At 31.4% G+C, this 18,856-nt stretch overlaps 1 protein-coding gene and 1 long non-coding RNA gene across 5 annotated transcripts in view; both read left to right on the forward strand.

The window, feature by feature from the left end:
* The first annotated feature begins 9,092 nt into the window (after positions 1–9,092).
* LOC145305979 (uncharacterized) lies at positions 9,093–10,799 on the forward strand. Its single transcript, XR_013874845.1, has 3 exons — positions 9,093–9,172; positions 10,050–10,103; positions 10,548–10,799. It is a non-coding gene; the product is annotated as an uncharacterized LOC145305979 (long non-coding RNA).
* Positions 10,800–11,613: 814 nt separating this feature from the next.
* LOC145305980 (four and a half LIM domains protein 2-like) overlaps positions 11,614–18,856 on the forward strand; it is a 62,056-nt gene continuing 54,813 nt past the window's right edge. The window contains exon 1 of one of the 4 annotated variants that reach the window (XM_080147894.1): positions 11,614–11,666. The gene's annotated coding sequence lies outside the window, so the exon portion shown is untranslated. Of the gene's footprint in view, positions 11,667–12,141; positions 12,195–12,218; positions 12,261–12,305; positions 12,327–18,856 lie in introns of those variants that run through there. The other 3 variants (XM_080147895.1, XM_080147896.1, XM_080147897.1) reach the window with 3 other exon arrangements.

The raw sequence follows: 18,856 nt of genomic DNA on the forward strand, positions 1-18,856 counted from the left end.
CTTACTTAACCTTAACTAACCTAAAATAACCTATCCAAAGCTACTGTGGAAATATGACAAAACGCCCCTTACGAGGTGTTGTCATGAAAGGGGCTATACCCAACAAGATTAAGTGTCTAAATTAACTAAAGAAGCTAACTGTTACGGACGAACCTTAATTATAGAAAAGCTTTGCAAGGATTTGTATGATCACTAGCGTAGCAACAATAAGCTGAAAAAAAGAACAATAAACTGTAATAAATGATTAGACAAGGATGACAATATCCTTTAAAGCGATGAACGTCCTATTGAGAAGAATTTTTTGAGCCTCTACGTGGGGCTTTTACCCTGCAGGGCTATTCTAGTTTTTACTACAAGTATACATACCCAAAGCTAAAATAAGCATCACAAATTACTAAAAATAAAGTTTTTAAATTTCACTTGGGAAACCGCAAAAAAAACAATAATTTTGGGATCATTTGACTATCAATTTAGCTGTGATTTTTAAGGAGTAAAATGTTAGTTTACAGTATCAGAGAAGTTTTGGGGGAGAAATGTAAATATTAGGAGAAATATATTGGAAATAACACGAAAAGGGGGGAAAATGTAAATATTACGATGCATACACAAAAAATTCAGGGAGAAAGTGGACATTGGGCTGTTTAATTCACTAGTTCCCAAAGTTTTATGATAACGCTTTTTTATTCGTTGGCTTCACAACTTGGATTTTGATTAGTTGGCTCAATGTACAAACGATTCAGCCATTAATTGTAATTTAGAGAGGGAGATTTTTGTGAATCATCATTGGGGATATGCATTAATTTATCAGTCATTGGCTTATCCCTTTTAATCCCTGAAGAAAATTACACAGTTATGAAAGGAGATGAAAGGGTGTTTTAGGAGTCTAAGACACTATGGAGAAAAATACATCATTTCAAAAAAGAATATTTTTTTTCTTTGGATCATATCACTTCCTGGTGGTGTGTTAACCCCTCTTCTTTGTCACAAAACCTTTGGCAATACTAAATATCCCTGGAAATAATTTCCGAGATTCTACCGGACATGCAGAGTCAGACAGATGACAGACACACATTATGTTACACTAGTCATGTTATGTCATTTTTAATCAAAAAATGTTATTTTCAAGTTATAGCTTCTTTAGGCTTCCTCATTTTTTCTACTGTAGCAGCAAACAGGAGGCAATAAGTAGGAGATTTACGGTGGCGAAGTGGGGGGGAAAAGGAGGATTAAATTTTCAAGGCAGTTAGCATTTGATGGACCCTGACAAGAGTGTGAAATTTTATACATAAATATTTTACTTTCACGTATGTATGGCTTCGAATCCGAATGATATCCGCTAGATTAGAACCGGTTCTCAGTCACACTGAAAAATTATGTATCGTTTAGTATTATAGACAATTTTCTACGGATACAAAAATTTACAATCATAATGATAAAACTAGTTTTGTGAGCCCATGCCTTCGGCATCTCGGTTCTATCAATACTGGTTTTAATCTTATAATTTACATTTTTATATCCGCGGAAAGCTGTCTATGAAACGATGCGAAAAATAAATATACTTTAATTACCCCCGTGCAGTTAGTCAGCAGTATTCCTTAATGTTACATCTTTATCTAGAATTTGTGATTATATTTGTACGTGTGTTTTTTTACGTTTTTTATGTTATGTTTTTAAAAATTTTCTATGATATCCTTATATTAAAGTAATAATTTTTATCTGTTTGTGTGTACCGAAGGATTCGCTAACCGATCGGGCTCTCCTTAACAGGGTAGCTTCTTATAGGTCCCGGGAAGGTTTATAACTATTTTGGAGAAGGGAACCACAACCCTCCCAGGAGTAATCGCCCCCCCCCCAAATTTTTAAAAAAATTTTAACTAACATTTTTTAAAAAATTTTACTTTTCATTTAAAATCTGAAATAAGAAATTGGGTTATCAAATTCGACTCTCCCCTCCTCAAGTGCCTCTAGAGGCCTCTAGGGGCGTAACCACTAGTTTTAAATATTACAAGCAAAGCTTTTTTATTATCCTGTATGTCCGTCATTAGGTTACAGTTAGCTTTTTTTGTTGATTTATGCATGTTATGATTGTCCTATAGATTTCAAACTTTGCATGGTGATTTGTGTAAGGTATGATATTTTGGAATAATGATTCCTAGAACAACAAGGTATAATATCATAAGATTTAATTAATTTTTGCTGATAATGTCTCATATTCGATACCAATTGGAAATGATCAAGAAGTTTTTGATTTTTAATTTTTTAACATTCTTCATAAAAATGGATGGGATTCTGATTGACAAAGAAACGGACAGACGCAGTTGTGGGAAAGCTGTATAAAACAAGTATAAAACAAAAACTCTATTCAAATTTAATTCAAATCTTCTCAAAATATTATCTTTTGGTATAAAGAAATAATATTAAACATCAAATACTATATAAAATCCTATATTTAAATTTATTTCCAGAAATGTTTAAATATGCATTATTTAATAGCGAGATAAACAATATTTTATTGCATACCAACAAAAAAAAAGTTCATAGGAACCAAAGAAAGTATAAAAATTTTTGGTGAAAAACTTTAGACACTCTGAAGGTTTTGATAAGAATTGCAATTTCCATATCCCTCCCTCCACCAAACCCTTAACCTTACCCATGAATATATGAAGTATCTTTATTATTCCAGGGAGGAAGGGGACTTTAACTTTAAATAATACTGGTACATTCTCTCATTCGTGTTTGCTTTAAAACTATAAGCCGCATTACTGGGGGTAGTTGTAAACAAAATATGAATATTAATACAAATAATATGAATTGAAAAATAAAGATTTGACAATGAAATTGGCAAATAGAGCTTTTTTATGGATAAGACAATTACCGATGAATTAATGTAAATTCCTGATGATGATACTAAAAATAACCCTTTTGTAGCGTAAAATTACTGGTTGAAACGTTTGATTACTCATCTAAATAAACCAACCAATCAAAATTCCCCAAAGTTGTTAAGCCAACGAATAAAAAAACGTTACTATAAATCTTTGGGGACTAGTGTAATAGAGTACATGTAGAGATAATACGCAACTTAGAGAATGTATTCTTTGATATTAAATATTTCATTGTGGTTATTTTATTAAAATATTTTACTTTAATAAATTCTTTTACTAAATTATTAATAATGATACATTTGTATACAATTTTAGTACAATCATAAATATATAATAATTTGATGTATTTCTGTATTTATAAAGCTTTTGATAATGCCTTTAAAAATTACATTATACTGGCCTACCATTAGTTAATCAAAATGTATACTAGCCTGACATTGATAATCTAGTTTGTGTATTAGCCTATCATTGGTCATTTGTATTGTATGATGCACTATAAAGAGCTACTGTATATGTATACTAGCGGCTTCGCCCCTAGCCTCTAGGGGCTTTGCCCCAAGAGATGGTAAAAAAAGTGTAAGGTGAAATTTGTAAAAAAAAATATTCTACAAAGGAAATCCTCCACATAGGAAATCTTCTACAAAGGACCAAGGATATTTCTTACCAAAAAAAAAAAAAAAAAAAATGGGGGGGATTTTTTTGTTTTTGGGGGGGTTGGGGGTGTCCCACCCCCCAAGAAAATAGCTTAAAACCACCACAGGACCAATAGGTATATACCCTGAAGAGTAGAATCCAATCGGTTCAGTGGTTACCGAGATCTTAAGGGACAGACAGACAGACAGACGGACAGACGGACAGACATCAAGCTACTTTGTATTATAGAAGGAGGCGTGTTATTTACGATCTTTAGAACCAAGGTTTGATTTGCAATGTAAAGAAGCTTTGTATTGATCAGGTTTTAGGCTATTTTTAAGTGTTTTTATCAAAACTTACATTATAGTGAATAACTTTAAGAGTATAGACGCCAAAACTTTTAAATAGATTAAAAGCAATGTTATTTAAAATAGTTGAGTTCTTGTTTTTATCAGTCCTTTCCCATAAAATGCCTTTAGAGCAAAGAAACTCTCCCCTCTATTTAAATAAATAGAAAATTAGGGGATGGGGGTAGTTTTGTTATTTATGCCTAACCACTAGAAGGGGCCTTATCCTATCGAAGCTCCGAGCTTCCTTGTACCCAATGTTACCTAACCTAGTAAAACACTATCACACGAAAAAATACCTCCCAGAAACAAGGGGGGAGGATTCTGTGCTCGCTAGGCACTTTGAGGAAAACCGCCTTTTTCATTAAGTAAAGCACTTATCAAATTGAAAATAGGAAGTAAAAGTTTTCAAACAAGAATGCTAATATGCAAAGTTTGGAAACATGGAAATAATATAATGATGTCATCATAAATTTACAAAAGTATGTGAAATTGATTAAAATTAAATATACAACTACCAAATATAAGAACAATGCGTTCAATAATTTACAACTCTTTCTCCCCCTAAAAATTTACCACTTTCCGATAAAAAAAAAACAGTTTGGGAAGAGAAATATCAATCATTGCCCAATCCTTGTTTTTACTATACATTTTGAAATATATTGTTATTTAATTTTATTTTGCACTCTCACAATATATTTCTAATCGTTTTTACCTTTCAGAGTTTGAACAAGGACGATTTAGTTCAATAGTGGCAAAGATTTTTGAAACGATTAGATAAACCCAGGATATACATTTAATTGAAAATTGACATTTAAAGAGAAAATGAGAGAGAAAGAGGGAGAAAGAAAGAGAGAGATAGAAAATTTAAAATTCTATTTAGCTGCATTACATACATACAGACAGAAAGACAAACATAATTAATTATAGTATAAATTCACTTCTAAATATAGGTTGAACCTTGTATTTTTATACTTTTCTAATATCAAGTACTTTTCATTATTTGATTATTTATTTTGATACTACCTAACTAGCGGAGTCGCCGCAAGAGGAATTTAAGGGTATTTGAGTTGTTAAAAGAAAAAGTAAAGGTTCTTTTTGGGAGGGTGGTTATAGTTTTCCTCCTTCGCAGGACCTATGAGAAGCTACATCGTAAAGCAGAACCAAATCGGTTCAGCGGTTAGCGAGATCTTTTGGTACACATCCAATTAACTTTTTAGAATTAATTATTCGCATTGTGTATTATCCACGATAAGTTCTAAAAATTTTACTGTTTGGTTTGAACAATTTAATGTTCAGTTAAATTTCCATTATACTGTCTGTTTAATTCAGTTAAATGGATTACTCAGTCGTGATCAAATACTTCAAAGTGAATTAAATCAAACTTTAGACTAGAGTTATGAGCTTTTGGATATGTTTAGGCGCATTTATGTTCAGTAAAATCTTGCAGATCGGTTGATGTTAGAAGTGTCCTATCGAATCTAAACATACATGATGTTAACAATTAGGTATAATTAAGGAAGCGTAGCATCTCCAAAATCATTACCAGAAAGTCAATTCTAAACTTGCTGATTTTTCACTTTTTTTAACAAAATTTTTTTTTGTGAAATTATAAGACTATCCTATTCATATGATTTTTGTAATACGGATTTCTTGAATAACATGGTACAACTACAATATTATAAATTCTAAAATTGAAAGTATATTCTTTTACTGTATCCTGTATTTAGGAAATTTTGCTGCAAATTTATGTACAATTTAGTTTTGACTTACTAATTCATGTTCTGTTTATTAATTGCTGACACTCAAAATGAATTATTGTTCTTTTCTCCTTACTTCTGATTTTAGAGCTTAGCTTTGATGTTGTCATACACTTTTTTGTAATATAAAATTGACTTATTGATTTTTAATCATAATTGAAAAAGGTTAATAGATTCAAATTAAAGTAATTTATTAGATATCAGAATGAAAAATATTTATCGCCTTTGTTTTATAAAAATCTAATATAAATTTCTAATTATAATGATGTCATACTTGTATTTTACTCTAAAAAAATTTTTTTTAGAAGAGTTTAAATATTATCAAAATAAATCTAATCTAAAAAGAATTGCGGTTTCCCTTAAAGTATTTAGTCGAGCACAGAAGCCCCTCCCCACGCTTAATTTGGAATAAATTGAAAATAAAGAGGGGGGGGGGGGGCGGTGTGATTTTTACGTTTGTTTATTACTTTAGGTAAGGTTATGTTATATTAAACTGCGAACCAAAAAAATAGGCAAATATGAATTTTCAGAATAGCAGCTTTATATTATTCATTTAGGATGATTTTACTGTAAATATGAAATGTAGATATGCAAATCCAAAATAAAGCAATGGAAGAACGATTTTTTTGCACTTTTCTCATCTTTTAAAGATTGATTCTAATAAATTAACAATTTTAAAAGGAATTTATGCATTAATTATTTTGAAATATAGTTTTAGGTAGAAATTAATGATTTTTCTAAATAAGCTAAATACATGTTAAAGATAAGAATTACCTTCAAAAGTATTCAAAAATGTTTTTTGATGTGCTAAAAAATCCATTTTAAAATTTTGATTTGAATATGGTGGCCTTTAAGATGCTCCTACTGGTGGTGATGGCGAGTCAAATGTTATTAAAGAGCATGCCCATGATGACAACTCATATATTGAACTATGGTCCAAATTTTATATTCATAGCAGCCTCCAGCCAAGCTCTATTAAAAAAGAAAAAAATTTCAAAGAAGTTGTATCAACTTTTTCACTTTTTATTTAAGATAGCTAGCCGGCTCTTTTAGTAAGTAGTAGATGTCAAATTTTTCATAGAATTCAGATATGCAATCGGTTTTTTTGTAGACCTCTTATTTTTTAAGTAATTTAAGTTTTAAAAAAAAATAATTAAGTCGGTTTTAAGGTACTAAAACGCAACAAAATAAAAGAAGAAAATGGCCAGTATGAACAAAAATAGTAAGATCTTTAATTTGACACCTTACTTTTAAAATTCTGTTAAGTAATTATTGAAAAAATCTATTTTGTTAACCTCGGATTAATCAAAACTTTGAAATTAAAAATATCCTCTCACAGGCATAAAAAGTATGTGTTCATATATACTTTTAGAATGAGAAAAATAATACGAATCCAGTCTAAGCAAAATTGAAAAACTTTTATAAAACTAAAATAAAAAATATAAGTTTATTTTAAGAATCATAATTTTCGGCTTTAAAGGGTTAGCTTGAATAAAACCTGAACAAAACCTAAACAAAAGACAATGCAATGTAGCAGATATTTTTTAAACACAAGAAACAATAATGTATTTTTAACTGCATTGTTTTGAAGTTTATAAACAGACTGATGCATATTTGTTCATAATTTTTCATTCTTTACATGTTCTGTAATATCACTATATTTATTGTGGTATCTATTGTATATATTGTATGAACGTTCTCCTTTTTTTTTGGTAATTCTATTGGTTAACTTTATAGGTTAAGCTTCGCGATTCGTCAATTTTCGCGATTTGTGATTGGCTAGTTTAGTAGTTACAATTCTTAAAATAAACTTTTATTTTTTTTATTTTTTATTACAATTTTTTAAAACTTTTTCAATTTCACTTAGAATGGATTCGTAATATTTTTCTGATTCTAAAGGTATATATGAACCCATATTTTTTATGTCTGTTTGATAAAATATTTAGGTTTAAAGTTTTTATTAAACTGAGATTAAAAAAATTGATTTTTTCAATAATTACTCAACAGAATTTTAAAAGTAAGGTGTCAAATTAAAGATCTTACTATTTTTGTTCATACTGGCCATTTTCTTCTTTTATTTTGTTGCGTTTTAATACCTTAAAACCGACTTAATTATTTTTTTTTAAAACTTAAATTACTTAAAAAATAAGAGGTCTACAAAAAAAACCGATTGCATATCTGAATTCTATGAAAAATCTCACATCTACTACTTACTAAAAGAGCCGGCTAGCTATCTTAAATAAAAAGTGAAAAAGTTGATACACCTTCTTTAATTACTTTAATTCATAAGGTAAACACTGACGCTTTTAGAAGATGGTTATATTTCTTGTCGGCAGGCTCCATTGGAGATTGCTATGACTACAAAAAATGGTACATAGGTTAATAGACAAGTTGTTGTAATGGGCATGTACTTAGATAACATTTGGCTCACCAAAAAAGTGAAGAAAAGTGCAAAAATAACCGTTTTCCCATTTGATTTTCTTTTATATTTGCATATCTTTTTGGTTCACCCCCAAATGCTGTTTTTGAGATCTTGTGCTTCATTTGTGCTGTTTAATAAAAATTAAAAGTGGAAACTTGTAACCAAAAGATGCATCTACATTTTATATTTACAGTAAAATCATCCTAAATGAATAATAAAGCTGCTATTCTGAAAATTCATATTTGCCTATTTTTTTTTGGTTTGCAGTTTATATTATAAGTACTGTGTAGACCCGCAGGAAAAGGTTACCATAAATTAAAAAAATGCCCCATAGGGTTAGACTTAGAATATAATCCCCCCCCCCCCCCTTGTATTAAATTTATTTCTTTATTTAATATCTTTTACAGTGCATATCCTTTAGAAAAAATAGAATTAACAAGACCACATAGATTCATAATTTATACAGCTGAAATGAAAAGTAATATTAAGAACAAGAGTAATGATATGCAGTGTCAATACATTCATAGGTACAAGCAGTTACGCCCCTTTAGGGATCCTTTAAAGGAAAGGTGGGAGTAAAAGATGGTGAAATATACTTGTTGTCCTGAGGTGGTTTTCAGCTATTTTCCGGCTATATAATTAAAGACATGCTTCCAATACCTAATTAAATACATACATATAATTATATACACAAGCTTCAGAGAAAAAACTTTACTACTTATATATATTGTAACAGTATGTGTGTGTTTGTCTGTTTTTAAAACTGAAATAAAAAAAATGGGGTTAGGCTCCCCCAACAAAAATTGTTTTTTTACATTTTCTTTACAAATTTAAATTAAAAAATGGGTTCTGTGATTCAACTCCCCCCCCCCCCTCAAAGCCCCTAAAGTCCTCTAGGGTGCGTAACCGCTAGTATACAATATACATTAAAGGACTGTAGGATAGCCAGAGAATCAAAGCTTTACAGAACAAGCTTTGTATTTCATAAATAGCCGAGGATAATAAAACAAATAACTCTCAATATAATTAATTAAAAAACTATCTTTTCAGATCTTAACTAATGAGAGGGTCAGAAATGTAAAACATTTTTGTGTTTCATTGTTTTTATTGTTAAAACTCGACTATCAGGTTCGCATGCAAAACTGTAATAAAATTAGTCTGAAATTTGCCATAATAAAATTCTTATCAATTTCAAAATTCCTTAAGATTAATATGGTAAATTTTTCTATGTGTAGCAGCTCTATAATAATTACAGAAAAATCTTATGTCTCCTTTAAACAATTTACCAAGAATAATGACAAAAAAAAATTTCTATAAAATGAATGTCAAATGGGGATTTCTAAGACAAAAACCTAAGATTTTCATGAGAATTGGGGACGCCTAAGGAAGGAGATAGTTGTGGGGCTTGAAGGGGTTTTGGACCCCCCCCCCCTCCCACAACAATAAAAAATATAAACAATAAGGTCCTTGATAGGTTTGCTTTATATTATAATTCAGTTCCTAAAATGCATCCCTACTTTATTCGTACCACTAGTGACAGCGCCTCTAGCATCTAGGGGCTATATATTCAAGGGATAAGGGATAAATAAAAAGAGCAAAAAAAACATCCCATGAGCTAAATCTAAATAAAAAATTGCCTAAAACCACCCCGGGACCTATGTGAAAATATTCTATAATGGAAAACTCAATCGGTTCAGTTGTTGTCGAGAACTTAAGCCACAGACAAAAAAATGTATACAATAGGATAAAATTATATTTTGTTTCTTCAATAGGAAAAGCGCTTTATCTCTAATGAAAATGTCCGTCTGTCCGTTTGTCTGATTTGTGAAGCATCGCCTTTAAGGATGTTGTCATCCAGAATCTATTTGATCTTTTTACTGGTCATTTTTTTTATAGCTAACATAGCATTCATATCAAATTTTATTGAAAAGCATTGCAGTTATTTGACGGGATTATTCTTATTTAATTCTAAAACAGTTTTGTATGGAATGATTCTTTGCTATAGAGCTCTGCAAGAGAGAAAATAATAATTGCTTCCTTTACTTGGTGAAGATATTAGGTTGTTTTTAGTACAGTAAAGCACATTTACTTGCCTTTTACAACTGTATAAAAATAAGCAGAGAAAACTACGTTGTTTTCTCAAAAGTCCATCTAATATAAGTGGAAAACCCGCCTTAAAAAGTATAGGTCATCAGCTTTATTATACCATACTCAAACTAAGAGCCTCACTGTTATATTAGATATTAGAGTAAAGATTATCAGCTTTATTATACCATACTCAAACTAAGAGCCTCACTGTTATATTAGATATTAGAGTAAAGTTTATCAGCTTTATTATACCATACTCAAACTAAGAGCCTCACTGTTATATTAGATATTAGAGTAAAGATTATCAGCTTTATTATACCATACTCAAACTAAGAGCCCCACTGTTATGTTAGATATTAGAGTAAAGATTATCAGCTTTATTATACCATACTCAAACTAAGAACCTCACTGTTAGATATTAAATTACACAAAGAATTCTGATACTAAACATATATACACACAAAATTATGTTCAAATTATTTATTCAAGAAAGTTATAACTTGTTATAAATAATCAAAAGTGAAAATATAAAAAGTGTTATCATACTAAAAGTGATTGGAAATCATTAGTGATTAATATACAATGAAAATTACATAGTGAAATAATTAATAAGATAAGGGAATTGAGTTCTATGTGGTTTTATCTTTAGTTGTAGAGGTTACTTGTAATTTAAGGTAAAACTATTCATTTTAATACATTTGTAGATAGTCTAAGGCTTCAATCTACGAAAATAAATTTTATAAAGCAGAGATGGAGGGGACATTGAACTGTAAATTATACTGGTTGCCAAAATCTCATAGACAGATTCCCTCATTCGTTAGATTAAAACTTTGGATGGTAAAAACTAGCAGTGTCCTTATTTTTCCACAAATAATTTTAATACAGAAAAAGGGTAGTAATCTTAATCATGATTGGGGATATACATATGTACATAAATTTTTCGTTTTTTGTCTTATCCTTCGGGATCACTGCAATGAGGTCATTTTAAACAATATTATGTCAATCATTATTCTTTTAATAAAGTAACAGGATGTTTGTGTGTCCGACTGTACCAAAGGATCGCTTACAATATGGCCTCTCATAGGTCCTGGGAAGATTTATAACTATTTTCTAGGAGGGTACACCATCCTCCATAGATAAATCTTGTAGGAGGGTACGCCATCCTCCATAGATAAATCTTGTAGGAGGGTACACCATCCTCCATAGATAAATCTTGTAGGAGGGTACACCATCCTCCATAGATAAATCTTGTAGGAGGGTACGCCATCCTCCATAGATAAATCTTGTAGGAGGGTACACCATCCTCCATAGATAAATCTTGTAGGAGGGTACACCATCCTCCATAGATAAATCTTGTAGGAGGGTACACCATCCACCATAGATAAATCGTTCTAATAAAAAATTGACTTCCTCCCCCGAAAAATAAACTTCAACTCTCTGACAACTAGGGGACTAAATTTTTTTTATTCATGTTTAGGATGGATAAAACAGCTGATAATTATTCCTGGGTTCCCCCTGGTTTATCCCAACCCAGGTTAGTAAAATATTCCAGAACAGCTGATAATTATTCCTGGGTTCCCCCTGGTTTATCCCAACCCAGGTTAGTAAAACATTCTAGAACAGCTGATAATTATTCCTGGGTTCCACCTGGTTTATCCCAACCCAGGTTAGTAAAACATTCTAGAACAGCTGATAATTATTCCTGGGTTCCACCTGGTTTATCCCAACCTAGGTCAGTAAAATATACTTGAACAGCTGATAATTATTCCTGGGTTCCACCTGGTTTATCCCAACCCAGGTTAGTAAAATATACAAGAACAGCTGATAATTATTCCTGGGTTCCACCTGGTTTATCCCAACCCAGGTTAGTAAAATATACTAGAACAGCTGATAATTATTCCTGGGTTCCACCTGGTTTATCCCAACCCAGGTTAGTAAAATATACAAGAACAGCTGATAATTATTCCTGGGTTCCACCTGGTTTATCCCAACCCAGGTTAGTAAAATATACTAGAACAGCTGATAATTATTCCTGGGTTCCCCCTGGTTTATCCCAACCCAGGTTAGTAAATCATTCTAGAACAGCTGATAATTATTCCTGGGTTCCACCTGGTTTATCCCAACCCAGGTTAGTAAAACATTCTAGAACAGCTGATAATTATTCCAGGGTTCCACCTGGTTTATCCCAACCCAGGTTAGTAAAATATACTAGAACAGCTGATAATTATTCCTGGGTTCCCCCTAGTTTATCCCAACCCAGGTTAGTAAAACACTTGTTGGCCAGACTCGGCTATACTTTTCAGGGAAGCTTTGTAAATATATCAGGTGGCTTTAGGCCATTTCCTAACCTCTCTCACCCTACCCTAGAGGCTAGCGGTGAAGCAAATAGTACTATTCTTTATAATCTTTTAAAATATAGTTCAGTCATGATTGTGGCAGAAAAATTTGAGGCAAAAAATAATTCTTTATGTGCCATATCCAACAATTATAGTTCTAATATTAACAAGGATGACAATATCCTTTAAAGCGAAGCTCTGAAACGGTAGGACAAACGAACATCAACACTTTAGACCGTCAGACTTTAAAATGTAGAAAAGGAGTCTAAAAAAATTGTAAGTAGCATTGCTTCAATACTCAAATACAAGATACCGTTAAAGGGCATGCTTACATTATAAAGACTTGATCAAAGGGACGCTATATGATATTGTACTTTGTTGTCATAGGAATCTGTATTCCAAAAATCAGATTAATAGAATAAATATTAATAAAATATGTTGTTAAACAAGTAAGTTTGAAATCGATAGGACAATTTTAATCCGCCTTAATTAACAATTAGAGCCATCCGTTAAAGATTGACGGACGAACGGACCAAGTATAAAAGAGCTTTACTTTAATAAAAGGTTGTAAGGTTTATCAAAGCTATTATGACCAGAAGATTAATAATCCCCGCTAAAAAGTTGTTCCTAGTAAAAAGACAAATTATCTCTCAGTATCTGAATATAAATAAATTCCTGGTAAGATATCATAAATGGAATAAGGTTAAAATGTTAAGGTTTTAGACTGTATTTCGAAGGGATTCTTAACCCTTGACATATTGACAAGAAAGAAAAAATTAATAATATTACGACTTCTATACTCTTTAGTTCAAACTGTCCGTCTCAAAAGTTTAGGGAAACGTAAATTCTATGAAAATTATTTTGAATAGATACTCTTTAGTTCAAACTGTCCGTCTGTCCGTCTCAAAATTTAGGGAAACGTAAATTTATCTGTTACTATTTAAAATAGCTCGCTGAATTGTTTAAGTTAATTGTTAAGTCTAAAACAGTTTTGTCCATTTGTCTGTTGGTAATGCTATGCAATGGATTTATAATTTAGACACGTGATTTTTCAAGCTTTTGCTTTTCATTTCGTTCCGAAGAAAATTTGTGTGGTTAGAAATCACCTATAATTTAATCCTTTGTTCGTCCGTTTGTCATCAATATTTTTATCAGTATCATATGAACACCTAACTTTAAATGCTTCGCTTTAATACACAAAACATTTTACAAACATTTTCTATTTTTAGAAATAAACTTTTCACAGGGAATTTTTTTTATAAAGGGTGTTTAAAAAAAACCAATCGCTTCACACTTTTCAATATAAACCCTACAGTTTTGGTCACAAACTAACAAAAAAAGACCCAAATCATGTCCAAGCAATGATAATGAGAAAACACTAATGAATTTTGATTTCTACGCACCTCTCCTGAGCACTACAGCTCGAGTCCTAGCCCTTGTGGAAATTTTTCCCTAAGTGGAGAGTGCATATTTTATTAAGACTGTTCTGTCTTTTTTTAAAAGAATAAACTGTCTAAAGTACTTAAAATCTTGTAGATAGACCCCATAATGTTTATAGTTTTTGATGGGGCATATAAAGACCTTTCTATTGATGCCTTAACCAGATTTCTGACTCAATTCTGCCAATTTGGCATCAAAAAGACAGACCAATCAAACATTGAGACATGACTGCTCTGTCTTTAGAAGAAAAAAAAACTGCCCTAAGTACTTAAAATTTTGTAAATAGAACCCATAATGTTTAGAATTTTTGATGGGACATATAAATATCTTTCTGTAGACACCTTAATCAGGTTTCTAACACAACCTGAGCCATTTTGACATCAAAAAGAAAGATCTGTCAAACATCAAGAACTAGAGAGACTTGTCATGTCTGATTGTTTGATGGGTCTGTCTTTTTTATGCCAAACTGGCTAGGATTGAGTTAGATACCTGGTTAAGGTGTCTATAGAAAGGTCTTTACATGCTCCATCAAAGATTCTAAACATTATGGGGTCTATCTACAAGAGTTTAAGTACTTAAGACGATTTGTTGTATTCTAATCTCCATGTAAGGAAAATGAATCACAAGGGCTAGGACTCGAGCTGTAGTGCTCAGGATATGTGAGTAGAAATCAAAATTCAATAGTGTTTTCTCATTGTCATTGCTTGGACATGATTTGGGTCATTTTTTGTTAGTTTTTTACTAAAACTGTACGGTTTATATTGAAATGGGTGGAGCGATTGGTTTTTTTAAACACCCTTTATGTACCATTTAACTCATATAAAAACTAAATTTTTCTTAACCTAATTGTAAATTTAAATTTATTCAATTGAAAAAGACTTTTGGAGTAGCGCAGCTACTCTATTCTCAAATTCTGTACAACATAGCCAGGACTATTACAATTATAAGCATGAAAGAGTAGTCTGATTGTTATAAAACCAAGTCTGAATATTTGTTTATGCATGTCGTAAGTAACTTTTTGAAGTAGTTACGAAATACTCTATATTTTAGTATGTTGGGCGGTTCTTACCTTTAAGAGGGAAGAAAAAAGTCACACCTTTTCATACGATTTTAACGAAAATTTGGTCGAATTTAATTTGATTTATTTTGCTACGGTACCTATGAATGGTTAATTATTGGTGGAAAAGTTTGGACATTGCAAGTTTCGAAGCAACCAATTAAAAATTAATTAAAGTACCCACAGTTCATTAGATCCATTGAATAAGATAAAAGGTTTATATGACTCTAGTAATAGTGTCTAACTTTTTATCTTTGTGACGTAACAAAAATCGAAGGATGAGAGGGGAGGTGGGAAAGGAAACCCCTAAAAAAGACATGGATTTTTGTTACGTCACGAAGATAAAAAGTTAGACACTATTACTAGGTTCTGTTTATATAACATTGGGTACCAGTGTAATTAAATTTACAGTTCAATGCTCCATCCCCCCCCCCCCCCCAATGGCGAAACTCTACTACAATATAGGAACAAAGTTTGTTTGAATATTTTGCTTGAACGAATATAAATTATTATTAGATATTGTTGAGTTTAATCCAGAGAGAGAGAGGGGACAAAGAGCTGTTTATTGCACTTGTCCCCAAAGTTTTATTATTCGTTTGCTTAACAACTTTGGTAACTTTAGTGAATCTTGATTGGTTGGTTAATTAAGTTGAGTGTTCAAACGTTTCAACTACTAGTTTTAATCTACAAAAGGGGTAATTTGTAACATCATTGGGGATGTACTTATCCCTTTAGATCCCTGAATTTAATCTAACTAAAATAGTATTGTATTTTTCAATGTTTGATCTCTTCTAATTTAATTTTGCCATTCTTGTATAAAAAATTTATTAAATTTTCTGAGAAAACAAAAAAGCAATTTTGATTAATGTAAAATTGCATGATTTACTATGGCTGTATAACAACGTTGCACTTTTTAAGTACATGAACTTTAAGTCTGTACTTTTACAATTTAGCACGGACAGATTCAGTTGTTTTGAAATATACTAACGACCTTAGAGGCCTCTAGGGGCACTTGAGGTGGAGGGGAGGGGATTCGCCAACTTTCAATTTTAGATTTTGAGGGTAATTTTTTTTTATAGTGGCGATTTCTTTTGGGAGTACCCTCCCCCAAAATAGTTATAAACCTCTCCAGAACCTATAAATTGTAAAAATTGCAAAATTTTCACAAGAATGATCCATGTCAACGAGTGTGTACTTTTAATGGTATAAATCTTAAAAACGGGCTATAAAATTATCCCAAAAGTGTTTTGGGAAGATAAAGTTCATCGTTTTAAATCGTAAATTACTGCGTTATTTTTAGATGTTGAGCTATAGTACAAATACAGTTTCAGAAATCCATATTTTTTTTCACTTTACTAACCCCTGTGGGGAGCCCTAACCAAACGTGTCTACTTAGTTCCTAGCAAAACCTAACCTAACCTAACCTAACCTAACTAAGCAAACAAACGAAAACTATCTACCTCCCTCATTCTCACGATATTTCAAAAATAAGTCGTAGGTGGAATCGGGTAGGACGCTCAAGCTCTTTATTATTTGGAGGCGGGGAGGCCGGGGGATCTTAAATGACGGTTTTGGGGGGGGGGGTGAGGTTTAATCTAATGTATTTCCAATTATTTTTTGGGTAATTATAGGGAGGGATAAACACCTTTCTACCACCCCCTCCCCCCACCCCCTTGGACGTCCATAGTGGTAGGGGGTTTCTGTGAATAATAAGGCACTTTGAGTGAAAACGCCAAAATTAGCTAAAAAAAATTGTCATTTTTCTGTTTCATTTTTATTTGAAATATGACGCATACCGAAGTACATGCTCTCACTAACATACTTTTCTTGTACGGAATATAATTTATAGAACATTACTGATGTATAATAAGATTTAATAATAAATGATGTACCCACCATTTTGAGGCATAAATATGCAGTTTCACTCAAAGTGCAGAACCCCCTCAATCCCCCTCATAATTTTGGAATAAATTAAAAATAAGGAGGAAAAATATTTTTGTTTGTTTGTTTATTACTTCAATTCAGGTTATGTTAGGTTATATACGGAACTAGGTATTCCCCCAAGGATTAGGCTCAGTAGGGTTTTGTTTCTCCTACAGTGGTTAGGCACAAGAAAAAAATACCAAGGGTTTTTTAGTGCTCGATATGTACTTTGCGGGGAAAGCACTAGATTTGCTTTTATATTATGTGGGTGGATTTTTATTATTGATTTTAAATCACATAATTTGTTTTTTTCTTCAAAATTTCTCTATTTTTTAATCTATGATTGAAAGAAAATAAACAAAGACTAGTTTTCATTAAGAGCTGAATAAATTAATCCAGAAATTGAGATCAAATAATACAGATGTAACATAGCTACTCTAGGTTAATTTTATGCAAGGTGCAATACATCGCATTAAATAACAAAAGCAAAGTTTTAAAACTAAAAGGATATTAATTTATGTATGAAACGGTAAAGAGGTTATTGAAGCTACAATATATTGTTTGTAGAAACTAATTTTTATATCTATCAAAGGATGATGAAAGGGACTAAATTTATTCAATCTCTTTCACCTTTGGATGAAACTGTCCTTTTGATCTTCTTTTGAATTTAATTTATATAAATGGACTTGTGCTAAAAAATTAAAATTAAACTTTAAATAATGGACGAACACAATAAAATGATAAATTAGGAGTTTTTTTTCAAATTAACTTACTTTCTTCTCTATGTTTTTAACCACATTTTGTTATACTAGCTAATAGAGAACACAGTAATAGTGTCTGACTGATTATGACGTAACAAAAAAATTAGCCAATGAGAGGCCGTTATTGACAAATGGTAAAATTTATAGTAGCCTCTCATTCGCTAATTTTTTTGACGTCATAATCAGTCAGACACTATTACTGTGTTCGCTAATAGACTAAAACATACCTCATGTTAATTATATAGCTTCCCTGAAAAGACCAACTATCAGGGAGCAGTATTTTTTTTAGATCTTTAGACTCAGACAACAGAACCCTATTGCTGTAAGGACTGACGGGTGGAAAGACAAACAACGTGATTTAAAATGTAACTTCACTACTAGAAATGAATCGTTTTTCAATGTAAATTTTAATCCAGGCTCTGTAGAAAACTGTCATAAAAGTTTGTTTATTTATCTTACTCTGACAAATTTGATTATGAAAAATGATTTTATCTTACTTTAATTGCAGCCCTGTTAATAGGGGGTCTGGAATTTTTTAGTATCGAAGCTACTTTATAATGCACTTTTTCTCTCCGTCTGTCTATAAGTCTATCATCCGTCCATAACAGTATGAAAGAAATGTAAATTTCTTGGCTGATATTTGGAATAGACTGCTGCATGCTACAATATATATATATTTATTTTTAGAAAGGTATCCTAATTTTAAATTGTTAATTAATCATATATTCGCTCTCTTTTATTTTTATGCCTAGTTACCTTAGAAATCTCCATTTCTAAAAATGTATGACAGTTTTATTAAAACAGGTGTCCTCATGGAAAGTTTGATGTAATGAGGGAGGAGGCAATGTCTTCTTCTATTTTTGAAGATAAGCTTCTATGAGCATAGTAATATTTAATTGTTTAACATAATCTAACATTTTATAATAAGTGACGTCATTATTCGATTCCAATATACAATAACGCATGTCTATTTTTTTCTCACTTTTAAACTTAAATGTTACTTTGATCTCAACAAATCGTTTGATTTTATTTATTTTTGTACTACCACATCGTGTCATACTAGAGACGGTAAAAATTGTACCTACTGCTGCTATGTCTGACATTAATAGTAGAAGCCTTGGCCCATAAACAGGCGAAACTCATTACATTGCACGGTTAGGACTTCCAGACAAAGGTCGTGCAATCAAAGGATTGGCTGTCTGTTAAC

Source organism: Acartia tonsa, chromosome 14 (genome assembly GCF_053477335.1).
Source record: "Acartia tonsa isolate MP-2025a chromosome 14, ASM5347733v1, whole genome shotgun sequence".
Classification (NCBI taxonomy): Eukaryota; Metazoa; Arthropoda; class Copepoda; order Calanoida; family Acartiidae; genus Acartia; species Acartia tonsa.